Source organism: Olea europaea, chromosome 1, assembly GCF_002742605.1.
Source record: "Olea europaea var. sylvestris chromosome 1, O_europaea_v1, whole genome shotgun sequence".
NCBI classification, from domain to species: Eukaryota; Viridiplantae; Streptophyta; class Magnoliopsida; order Lamiales; family Oleaceae; genus Olea; species Olea europaea.
Window position 1 is genome coordinate 34,624,935 of NC_036237.1, and position 11,218 is coordinate 34,636,152.

Below are 11,218 nucleotides of genomic sequence, written 5' to 3' on the forward strand. Positions count from 1 at the left end.
TTCAAAAGAGGAAATACAGGGGTAGAAGTTACCTTTGATCCATTGGGAACAAGCTCTCGCAGTTCCTTGATTCGATCTTGGATCAACTTTCTGTCCCTTGGCCTAGGCCTGCAACTTTTACATGGTCTGGCCCTCTTTATGGTTATCTTAACATTAACTTGTTCAAGTGTCCTCTTTGAATATTCACTCCCTCTGCTAGAACTGGTTGATGAAATGCCTTTAAAAGCCTGAACACCATATGTGGCTGATGAATTCAAGCTGTTCACAGACTCAAGATCAAACGAATAACCTGCCGAACTAATAGTGACCACATCACTTTTGAAAGTTTTCAATGTTTTTTCAGCAGTCAATAGGGATTTCTCGCTATAAATATCATCTCCATCATGACTAATTTTACCCACCACTGCATCCAGAAGGTCCTCGGAATCATAGTTTGCTATCAACAAATTGCTACTGCCCATTCCCTCCGAAATCTCAACAGCCATTTCGGACCCTGTTTTTTCCGCCTCCCCATCACAATAAGTTTTTTGCTTCCTGAAAGAGGGTCCCAGTGCCTCATACAGCTCATAGCCAGCAGAAAAACTTGTGGGTGTACCATGTGAATTCAATTGATTAGACTTGGTAATTGATTCCAAGTTCTTCCCTAAATCTTGACTCAACAGCATATTGAAAAGTTCTGGCACACCAAAGACCCCAGCTTGATCCTTGCAAGCTGCAGGATCGAGGCTTTTTGAAGGAATGTATGGCATATCTGTACCAGATTTATTGGTTGGGAGAGTGGCATTATATAAATTACACCCTGCACTGTTGGTATCTTTAACAAATAGTGAGCTGATATTTGTTGGATCCCGCATGTCAGTAGTTACACCATCACACTTTGTCTTAGTAAAAGATTTCAGCTCTACTTGCTTCTGGTCCCTAATGAGAAAATTTTCAGTAGTTAATGGAAGTGAATTCTAACCTTCACAAAACCCAGGCATTGAGTATTTATCTTCTTCAGTCATATTCAATTTAACTTACCTGTTAAAGAAGCCTTCAGGTGGAGGAAAAAAATAAGAATGATGACGAGGTTTCCCAGGACATGGAAATATCTGAGACACATATTCATCTCTTCCTCGTGAACTAATCTATCCATATTGGTTATGCTGCTACCATGAAAACCTGCTGAACCTGAAGTTCTTGTGCAGAAATCTGACTGGTAAAGAATATAACACCACAAGATGTGGGAAGAAAATTATTCTATATACATGTTTGCTAAGCTAAAAGTTACTCATAGGTTAATAAGTTTGTTTTAGAATAAATAATCATTTCATTAGTCAAAGTCAGAAATAAATAAGTTACTTATTTTAACAGTAAGGTAGAAGTCACTGTAGAAATAAGTAAGCTACTTGTTTTTACAGTGAGATAGAAGTTACTCTTAAACTAACTAGTCTTTTTTACTTGAAAGTAAGAAAAAAGCAACATGTCCAAACATAAAAAGATATAGCATATCCAAACATTTTAAAAACATAAAATTTGTTAAAAAGTAGCTTTTACTTTTTCAAAGCTCAGCTAAAAATGCTAGTAGTGAGAAAGAGATTCACCAAACAAGAATTATCCACGCTACTTTGTCTTGACAGGGGAATAAAACCAGCTAAAGGATCATGAAGCATAGAAAAGACGTGTCTGATATCGCTGTCCAGCTTCGGATCCTCTGGAATCTGATCTCCCGAACAAAGATGAAAGGATAAATTACAAAGCAAACAAGATGTTACTGACACAGCAGGGCATGAGCACAAATCGTGAAGCTTTTTCTTAGATAAGTATATTCAAAGGTAAGATCTTGCAGATACTCCATCAGTCACGATAATCTATATTGATTTTTGACAATATTACAGCCTGAATTTTCACAAAGCAACAGTCTCTGTCTCTTAATGGCCTCTTCTGCTGACATACAGGTCAAAGGTGATCCGCATGCAAACATACAAAACATTAATTATGTCATATAAATTAAATGCTTTTAAAAGTGAAAAAGTGCAGCTGATGGTAAAAGCAAATGAAGTCATCTGTTCACGGTGCAACTAACTACCCAGTAATTAAGTCGGCTAGATTGGAAATAATATACATCCAATGGTCTAAAAACATAAATGATATCATAATGCCTAAAGAGCAATTGAAAAAGGTTAGATTTGGCCCCCGTTTGAGCTCCATTTTAATTTTAATACATTTTTCTCTTTCTCCTTTTCAATCACACATTCTTCAATAAAATAATATTACAAGTAAATCCAAAACTTTTCTTCTTTGCTAATCACAAATTTTTCAAAAAATTAATATTCCAAAATACGTTTTTGCCCAAACCTCATTAAAATGGAGCCCAAACGCTTGAACAGAAAAAAATGTCTTATTCTCTATGAATTTGTGGGAAGAATAATTACAGATATGGCAACATTCTTAAAGTTTGAAAATTGGACTCAGAACTCGAAACATTGATGCATTGCGTTTCATGTAAATTTTGGAATACATGTTTGGCAGATCTTTTTAATATGTACAGCAGTACTCTAATATAATGATACAAATGATTGGGACGATGATGAAGATGATAAATCCAGATCAGAATACCTTATTTAAGGAGCCAAGTTGTATAACTCCATGGGGAATGACAGCCACTACTGCAATGGTCTGCAAGACGAAAAAGAATTCATTACATATATTCCTCCATAAATCCAATTCCAAGGTTCCATATATAAAAACACTCGCTGAATGAAGTTCCATGGAGGAGAAACTGGATAAAAAAATTTCAAAGAAAAAGCAAGACCAAATTTAATAACAATAGAACATTAAAATTTTGACTTAACCATTCTCTACAATCAATATGAGACCACTACCAACTCTTTTTGTACAAAGGTGCATCAGCTCATTCGAATAATTAGATGGTGGATTAGACAAAGTCAAAAACTTATGAACCAAAACTAAATTTGAAGTTATCTTACTTAAAATTTAGTTCATCTTTCTTCCTCTCTATAAGAAGGTTTCGACTATACTGAACATAATAGTAGTAGTTTGAGATACTCCTTATGCAACTTGGTTTCCCATTGCAATGCTTCCTTCAAAAAGCATTTTTATTTCTTGACAATTGAGAACTGGTAGACCTGGAGTTAATGAATTAATATTATTCATGAACGCCTTTGTTCTTTCTTCTTTTAATTGGTGACACACGATTATTTAACTTCAGGTGAATTGCAGCAAATTTGAGGAATGGGACAGAGGGATTTACCTTGATCCCAGATGAAAACTGATCTTGCCAACCATCAAAGCACTGGACAGCACCAAACTTATTTAATTAGAATGATAGAAACACCTGATCATACATTGTTGCAAGGAAACAAAGAAAAAATTACACCCTATAAGACATCTTCACTGACTATCTTCTTTTCTCAGCTTGCCGTACATATTAATTATTAACTTCCATAATGAAATTAAATCATCCTCATTCTTCCCAAACTAGCCTTACATTCAAATTACTATGTCAAATATGAGGAATCTGTATCAGTTCCAATCAATAGAAAACAGAACGCATAAATGAAACACATTAAACATACAGAACCCATGATTTCAAAGCAACTATAGTTAAACAACTATTAAACAATAATAGATATCTACACTTGATTGTTTCACATGTTCCCCTTCTATTTTTAGCCACAGGTAAGTGATGTACTGCTCGATAGAGGGATTATCCATCATCAAATAATTTAGAACGTCCTACAAATTTCTGACCTCAGATGTGGAGGGAGAATCTGCTAAATGCTTCTCCAGAAAAACCCATGAATGCTTACCAGAAACTGCCACCTGCCCAACAATGCTGCCCAGCAGAAACATATAAGAGGTATATATAAAAAACAATTCTCAACTTACAGTGTTCTATGCAAGAGTAGTAACTACCATTAACATTAATGCAGTATCAACAAGAATTAGCTACATAGTAATAAAGTTTCAAATTCCGTTAAATGTGTCAAGTTGTTTCGGAAAATCAGCCAAGAAGCAGACAATATAAAGCAATAACATAGAATGATGTCACTTGTCAGGGTAAGGCCACATCGTACTGTAGTGTAGGGACTTTATCAAACTAGATTTATAAAGTATCTTATCTATCCAATTTATTCAAAGGCAAAAAAAAAAAAAAAAAATAAAATAAAATATTGATGAAGGTATCTTAATCATCCAAACTAGAACTATAAACTATCTATTAATTAAGGGATCACACATCATGCTTTTCACTATAGCTGACATACCCTTCCCCTAGAGAGTACATTTGATATGACATTTTGGCCACAGCTAATCCAAGAGGTTCGTGTGAAAGGACCATTATGGTCGCTGCTCACAATCTCATTGAACGACTTCCTTTCTGGGTATTGGTTGTTGTCGTAATAGGCATCCTCGCATGTCAACATCCTGCATGAAAGTCCAGATAAAGGAAAACAGAAGATGGCACAAATTACAATTCTAATGAGAAAATAGAAAAGTTTAATTAACTATTCTTCATGATACGTCAACTCTGAAATATAGACTATCTTGGGAACTAGAAAATTTAATAAACATGAGAGATACATATTGCAAAGTTCTTCAACAATTTTATTGATCAAAAATCTTCTTACATAATGCATTGTGCAAAAAGATGTACACTTGATGGGACCCTGTTTTAGTTGATATAGAAAAATTGCGTTTTTTAGTAATGGTGGATACACAAACTTCAAAATGTTATTTAAGAATTAAAATGGTCCAAATATCCTTTACAAACACATAAAGTTGTGCATCCTTTGCTCATTTCTACTTTCACCTTTCAGGCAAATACCTCGAGAGTATAGAAAGTTACAACATGATGAGACATCTTCCTTGCGTAGACATAATAACATTTGTGGATACAAACAACTCTTCTGTAGTAGATTTAGTTGACGTTACAATCATTAGCATTATCTCTAACTTCAGCGCCATCTCCCAGCTAAAGAAATTCTTCTTTGGCATGCAAAATAGGAACAATTTCTGCATTTTTCATGGTACGGAACAACTCTGTGCTTGCCATAGAATATAAACCCGAGAAATTTGGCATTCTGTATCTCCGATAATTCTTTCTTGGATTTTAACAATTATTGTCTACAATCCGCACTTGAATTCACATTGAATTACAACCTAATATGTTATATGGAATGCTACGGTCAAACTATATGTTGAATCTTCATCCACCATAACGCTTTCATCCCTCAAACAATTAATACTCTTTTTATCCACAATTGTGTGTCTTGATTTAATTTGGCTGGCATAGTGTCTTCTTTTTACCACGTGACTGGTCAACTAAGCTAGAGGGGGACACAAAGAAGAAAACGCCAAACACTTCAGCCTAACGGGAATGGAAACTGACATGATGAGGTGCCCCAAAATATGGGTAGAAGCCTTTCATCCCATAGCTTTCTCTGCCCTCTTCAAAGGGCAGTGCTTGTGAGGGGATGTGCCACCAAATATTAGGCCTGGGGGATTCCATCACAAGAAAGATTGTTCTAGGAACTGGTAATCTAAGCTCATATTAGCCAGTGCTTTGGTTTTCCATTACAACATTTCAGTTCTCACTGTTACCCAGAAAACTAGTGCCCAAAATTACTTGATAGTCACATCCTGTAATCTAAAAATTTCCCCTTTTTCTCTCTGTTCTGGCACTCTACTCTCCACTCTAATTCACCATTTAATTCAAATATTCGCTGTTGATGTAGCATTTTTTGCAAGGATTTTACTAAAAAAGACAATGATTCCTTTCATATATCTTAATTAAGATAACAAATAAATGTGATATTGTACATTTAACCAAGTGAACAGCCAGTGAACTTATAAATGCAAACCAACTCTACAAAGTAAATATGCCGTTATGACTTTTTTCCCCAAAATATCAAAACAATACAGGGCACATATATCAAAATCATGATATATCTCGCATCAAGTAAGACTAATGTTCAAAAGAAGATAAAAGAATAAATGGACTCACATTCGTGATCGATGCTTGAGTTTCCAGAAAACTGCATACTTCCAACTAGTGTTGAAACAAAGGCTCCTCAACACTTGGCCCAAGTGGCTTCCCATTATGCCTTCTCCAAGTGAGTTAAGATCCTAATTCCATAAAACAAATCCTAAATGTAATGAAACCCAAAAAAACCTATGATCACCTCCCTCCTTTTTTTGGATAATTCCAACGCCTAGCTCCCTCTGTAAGATCCTCTTCCGGCCTGTTTCCTTCTCAACCGTCGTTTTATTGGGGGACCCACCATTGGCAGCAACATCCGGTCATCATTTCCCATCCTCCCCTTCAACTCTCTCTCTCTTACTAAAAATCCAAATTCACCAATAAAACTATAAGCTTTCTTGAACTTACTCAAAAACATTCAATAAAACACACACACAGAGGATTGAAATCCACATATCATTCATGCCATTTAAGAAACTTTCCATAGCTTTCGATTTTCTTCAACTTCAAGAATATTATTGAAACCCTTCAAAAATCTTGAACTCAGGACACAAAAACCACAATCTTTCCGAATACTAATAATCAAAATTCACCATATCAATCACAACACTCAAACCAATTCTCCATGCATAGCTATAACATTAAAAACGATTTTCTTCAACTCCAATAAGATTGAGCAAAAAGAAAGAAAGAGAAAAAAAAAAAAAAAGGAAAGAAAAAGAAAACCGTTACAAGCTAGAACTGATAACAAAAGTGCATTCATCGGATATCAAGTGACACTGAGAACTCTATTTACAGTTTCTAGGCTCTATCGGGATCAAGAACTCAATAATAGAGAGGTATTTTAAAAAAATCACCCTCTGTTTCCTATATTCTTGATTTTTCTTTGTGGGTTCTAACAGAAAGCTGTTTCTGAAGAGTGCCATGGTCGCTCTATTGCAAAACCATAAAGAACTGAATTTGTTGCTATTTCTGTAACTTTCAATATTAAATTCTGCAAAACAATAGTAGTTCGTGTATAGGGAAAACTAATATCCCTCAGTGTGAGAGAGTGAGAGAGAGATCAAATTCAATGGAAGTTCCATTTTTTTCAAACGCAAAAGCTTCGCTTTATATGCAGAGTAAAAGCATTTCTTTTGAACACAAAGTGCCTCTTTCTAATCTCGACGTCAATGCGCATTGCGCATCAGCTTTTTGTCCTCTCGCCACATGATGGCAAAAAGGCATTTATACCCTTCATCCCCTCTCAAGTAATTGTGCCACGTGTACACCAGTACACGTCCCTTACCCAAGGAGGGCGTGGCCGTGTGATCCCCTCAAGGGCGTGTACACTGGTGTACAAATAACAAAATTCCCTCTCAAATTATTGTACCAACACCGACGGTTATCAATATGCTTGATGCACATAGTCTAAACTTTTATTTACATCATGCTACGTGTCATTATCTCATTTGACAGTTTATAAAGAAAACTATATTTTCATCCACTAATTTCTTAATAGCACATCAAACGCCAACATTGGTGTACACAATTGATGTACAAATGGCTACCCAAAAGGGCTGTTGGCCTATGTCATTCATTGGGTGACTATTGTACACTTCATCAATTGTACATTCGATCCCCCGATCAGGCAATTAGGAAAGGACATGGTTAATACTTTCTTGCAGTGGTGGTATAATATCAGTGTAGTGTTGGTAATACTGTGTAATATTAAACGAGAGGTACAATTAAATGAGTTAGAGTTATATCCAAACTCTGTTGTAGCATAAATTGTGCTAGATAACATTATTCTACTTTCTTATTCTAATGAGAATAGTATCGAGTATTAGCGGCAAAAATTTATACAGGTAATCAAACGGCTTAATGATAGAACCGAATTGGACTAGGACTAATATGTTTTTGATTTGGCTGAATCCTTTTGTTGGCTCAAAAGTGTAGTGTAAAATATAACTTTATGTGCAAATTTTCGCATATCACTTTCATCAATTTGCACCAATTATACAAGTATGGTATTGATTGCCATAAAAATTAGAATGGGGGATCATATTTCTTGAACAAAAAACAATAGTGTTTATCTAAAATCCTATTAATTCATGTAAATTTAGATAAACTAATGTAACTTTGATTATTACCGAGGTTATAAAATAATTTTTGAATTCAATTAAAATTTGGTTATATAGTAAGAATTGAAAAATCATACCAGAATCGTTTGATTCGTTTAAATTATCAAAACCAATCAAGTTTTGATTGAAATTAAAACGAACTAGCTAGTTTGGTCCAATTTTAACTCAATTCGGTAGTTCTAGATAAAAATGTTTACCTATATTCATAGTAAACAAGATAGAGTATTGAATTACACCAAAAAATATATTGAACAAATATTTTAACTTTTCAATTATGTTTAATATTATCTAGTTCTATCTATGTCAACATTTGTGTATAGGGTGTATTTATATTTATATATTGTGTCTTGGCATTGAATATATTTTGAATCACGGAAAGAAATCGTTGATCTTTCAAATTATCATGATTTATAATATATTATTTAGACATTGTGCTTTTTTATCTATGAATATAAAATAGTTACGAGGTAAATAAGTGTGTCAAAAAAATTAGGAAAATTGCATATTTCGTCTCCAACCTTTCAAAAATTTGGTAGAGTATATCCCCAATCTTTTTTAAATTGTACTATTCATCCCAACCTTTAAAAACAGACAAATTTAGTCCCTCTAACAGATTCTGTCAAATCTATCAAGATCGCGTAAAAAGACAATTATCCCTCAATTTAATAAGTAAAAAAATGACCAAAAAAAAAGAGAAAAAACAATTTATCGAATGACCACCAAAATTAAAGAATAACAAAAAGACCCAAATTCCATTCATTTTCTTTCTTCACCTCACCCTCCCAGAGCCACCACTTTCATCACCATTGCCACCGACTTCATCTCATCTTCTGATACAATTTCGCTCATTGACGAAATTGGATCTTTGGTTTCAAAAATATGATTTCAAAATGGCGAGAAACCATAGACCATACTTCAAGCTATTTAACAAACATAATAAAATTAAACTAATATGTGTACACACTATTTGCATTTGTCAAGATTTCCTTGGATGCTACTCTTCTACTCATTCGTTGGTTTAATGGATCGACTTAGTCTTATCATTCCATTAACACACACTGTAATTTGTTATGTAGTATGAAATTTAATCAAACTTTTAAGTCAAGGGTTAATTCCGTGTCATAACCTTACTTTGATTATACTTTAGTTGGTCGCCTTCATCATCTAGTATGGGATGTTAAGTCTTGCCCAATGCTAAGTAGGTCATGATAGATACAAACTAGTCTTCGAACATCCTACTTGAGGTACACTTTGTAAAGTATCTTGTTTAATGTCCTTTAACCTTAAAAATCAAAAGATAATACCTTTTTTAAAGGAAAAATTATATATGGTGAAAATGAGAGGGGCTTTATGAGGTTAGTCCACTTATATGGCTAACAATATTATTTCCATATGCAGAAAATGCTACTTATCATCCCATCACCTTCCTTTGTAAAGCCACAAAACTTAATTCTCCAAAAACACTTTTTTAACAATCATTTTTACTGCTAAAAGTTGTGAACACCTCAACTACTCCTAGTGTCTCCCCTCTTTAACTTTTATGGGTTTCTTTCATTTTGATTTTGATTATTAGCCTGCCGACAGTGCCATTATATTCAAGAATGATGGTTGTTCTGCCCAGTCTTTATCCGAATTTTACTTTATTAATTATAAATGAAAAGAACCACGTATTCGAGAAAATAACTTAATCTCAATTTTAAAAAAATAAAAAATAAATATATTTGATGCAAAAATTTATTATTTACTTATAAGTAAACTTATAAGCTTTTTTTTAAGTGAAATATAATCAAGGTAGATAAGAGATTTTAAGCTACTACTAGGACAAGGATGGAGAGTTTGGCATGATCCTAACATATAGATTAAAACTTTTAAGGGGAAATTTGTAAGCTTAGCCAAGCATATAAGCACTTACGAGTTAGTGCATAACTTGAACGCCTTATTTTTATGTAAAATATCCTTGTGATTGTAGCATAGTTTGTTGTAATGATGTAACATAACAACGAAAATAACAAACTAAGTAGTTTTCAATAAAATCGGAGTTGACTCATCATTTTCCTCTATTTTTCTTGGTTCATTTTATCTTATCGAAAGATACAGAGTAACCAAATCATATGCTACTGTAATATTACGTTAATTAATGTCGGTCTCTCTCTTTTGAATATTGTTTCTCCAGAAGATTCAATTTGTCTGATCGTTTTACCTAGGTAATTAGAATTATTAAAGGTCATAATCATTAAATTATCCTATTTGTGTTGTTGTTTTTGATGATTTCTATTCATATCAATTGAAGGTAAAATTGTATTCCTATAGTTCGTAAAATTTTAGAACATTTTTGGTCAATTTAAAAAGTTCATTTATAAGTAAATAAGTAAGTTTCAAAATAAATGACTTTTTTATTTGTATAAGTGAAAAATGAGTAAGTTACTTGATTTGAATAAAAATTATTTTTCAAAATAAATTATTTTTTACATCAAATTAAAACAATGAATAAACTATTTAAACATATTGAGAGAAGTGATGAATACAATTAGACAAAAGATAATGATACTTTCTCCTCTTCCTTTATTCTGAAATTGAACATGTTCAAGTGCTTATTGAGTATTTACATTATGTGGTCTCATTCCCGTATGAGGCAAGTATTAAGGCTGCCTATCACAATAAACATAGGAAAATTTCTTGGAGATGCGTGGGAGAGTTGAAATTGGTTTTGTCTATTGACCCCATTCAAAGAATAGTTCGATTATTTCAACACAATGGTCGAGAATGATTGAATTTTTATAAGAAAAGTAACAAATACAGTTTCAAACCCAACAAAGCTTGACTATTTTTGTTGTTTAGGTTGAGATGGTCGAGTAGAGCTCAACCAGCTCGATCCAATGATTGAGTTGATTAGGTTGAAGTCGCTTCTACAAGGAAAAAGTAACAATCAAAGACAAGTTAAAGTTAATTGAACATTTTATCCTAAAAAAAATAAATGAAACTTTTCAATTAAATGCAATATAAAATTGTTTTTTTTTATTTTTCATCTAACACATAATTTCATAGATCACAATTATTATGTTATTTTTATTTAGTTCTCTCTCATCACATACAAATGGAAACGGGAATCACA

The 11,218-nt window shown here is 33.3% G+C and overlaps 1 pseudogene; it reads right to left on the reverse strand.

The window, feature by feature from the left end:
- LOC111407805 overlaps positions 1-7,145 on the reverse strand; it is a 9,502-nt pseudogene extending 2,357 nt beyond the window's left edge.
- Positions 7,146-11,218: the final 4,073 nt, after the last annotated feature.